The following is a 2179-nucleotide window of genomic DNA, read 5'->3' as shown; positions in this document are numbered from 1 at the left end:
TTTTGTGGAATCCCTTGCGATCCCTATTATGAACCACTATCGTAGTTCATGATTAAGTGAGATAGCATAGTAGATGTACGGTGTGTGTGTGATTTTTATGTTCATTTACATGGTGGAGATTGTATTTAAAGAGTGTAGTTGTATTATGATGCTGACTATTGAATACCCCTACGTTTGTTGAATAACGTAAACGAAAATCATATTTTGTTTGATAAGAGTGTATTTGTTAAAGAACGCTTGTTTTGTTTTTATCGTTAATAGCTGTAAATGATATCTTTGTCTGATATCAAGTTTCTCATAAATATCTGCCACTGCCTGACGGACACCCTCTAAAGGCTTATTTTTTCTATGATTAGTCATTATTTTAACAATCAAATTTTTAAATTATTGAAATACATAAAAAATAGTAATTCATCCTGAACAGCGACCTCTACAGCAAAATAAATATATCGTATACTTTATTTATTTATTCATAAATACTGCAACCTTATTTAAATAATTTATAACTAAGAAAAGGCGCTATATTTTATTTAGCTAACTATTTTTTTGAAGGAGAAATTATAATTATTTATACTGTATAAAGACTATAAAAATTTCTGGAGACTTATCAGCATATAAAAGACGACATCTACTAAGATACGTTTATTAAAAAAGTGAGCGTAGTTATGTTTCTCTACTTCTACGCGTGCCTTTAGTAGCAGACGTCACAAACACGGCAGTTAGAGTTAAATGTCGGGAGTGTTGGAGCGCATGCTGCTGCAGACGATAATGTTCAATTCACTGTGATAACGTATCATGAACAACAGATTATTGCTTCTGCGGAATGGGTTTACCATTAGGTTGGACTAATATTTATTAGCGTTAATTTGCCCATTATGTTGAAGTTTAAAAATAATGTAACGATACTATTATTATTATTATTGTGTTCAACTTTGGTCGCAGGGGTGGAAAATATTCACTATTACTATGAACACTAAACGCTGAATGTTGATGAAAATGTTTGTTGTCAAATCCAAGGAAAACTTTATAGTTCATAGAATTCTATATGAAATATTGTGTACTGCGAAACTACAATGTCTCGTGACATTATGTTCAACTATCTTGAGCTCGACAGATCTTTCACTGGACAGTGGTTAATGGTATTTCAAAACATACTGTTGTATTATTTTCTAATTATTTGTAGACGTCAGTGAAGAGTATTACTTGAAACAAAAAACTCGAAAACTGTTAAGGAAGGATAACTAGGTATAATAAATTTTCTCCTTCAAAAATTGGGTGGGGTGGGGGGACTTGTGATTGTTTGATACGCTGGATTCCTCCATGCTTTCCAACATTACTGAAGTTTATCAGTGTACTGATGACGATGGTGACAAACAACTGAAAAGGTAAGGAGAGGTGATATATGTATATTATTTGTTTACGTGTTTTAGATTATGTTAACAGCGGAACTAGTTACAAAAACGGTATTGTCCTTGACTTTATATTTTCACAAGTGTTTTGTTTAATTGAAATTTTCAATGAAAGCAAACGGAGTTTTTCAGAGTTGGGATTAAATTTTCAGTGAGGCTTACTACTCTCTAGGATTAAGAATTAAATTGTTTACGTTACATTTACAATTAATCCAGTCTTGAGCCGTGTATTCTTCTGATACTGATCTGGCTTGTATAATTAACGAAATGCTTGAGCCTCAAATGTCAAAATATACGTAAAAACCCTAAATAAAGGGTTAAATAATCATTGGCATAAACATTTTGCAAATTAGCAGACTATAATTCGCAAGCTATTAATAAAAGTGAGCTTTATTCTTTTGTTAATACAAAATATTAACACACCAAGTTTCGAATAAAACAGTCTTCTGACAAGTCACAGTGATATCGAAATTCAGTCTTCGAAAACCTTATCTTCATCTTAATAATAATAGTATGCCCATCTTGACCGACTTCAATTGACCCCTGTATGCTGGATGGAGGTCTAGGGAACAATCGCCATTTCTTTTTCAAGCATTTATCAACCGAATCATTATGGCTGAGGGTTGATGTAGAGACAAAACTTGTCCCTGAAGTCCAGAATGATTTGAGGTCCAGAGGAAGTGTTAGCCATCATATTTTTACAATAGTATCTTCTATTTGATTCCACACCTAATTTAGCCCATCGTGAGCAATTGGCCCAAGTGATTCGG

The 2179-nt window shown here is 32.9% G+C and overlaps 1 protein-coding gene across 1 annotated transcript in view; it reads left to right on the top strand.

The window, feature by feature from the left end:
* Positions 1-560: 560 nt before the first annotated feature.
* LOC106461704 (kazrin-like) overlaps positions 561-2179 on the top strand; it is a 143373-nt gene continuing 141754 nt past the window's right edge. Inside the window, exon 1 of the mRNA XM_022388729.1 lies at positions 561-1385. The gene's annotated coding sequence lies outside the window, so the exon portion shown is untranslated. The remainder of the gene's footprint in view (positions 1386-2179) is intronic.

Source organism: Limulus polyphemus, unplaced genomic scaffold (genome assembly GCF_000517525.1).
Source record: "Limulus polyphemus unplaced genomic scaffold, Limulus_polyphemus-2.1.2 Scaffold1014, whole genome shotgun sequence".
NCBI classification, from domain to species: Eukaryota; Metazoa; Arthropoda; class Merostomata; order Xiphosura; family Limulidae; genus Limulus; species Limulus polyphemus.
This window is presented reverse-complemented; position numbering and strand designations above follow the sequence as displayed.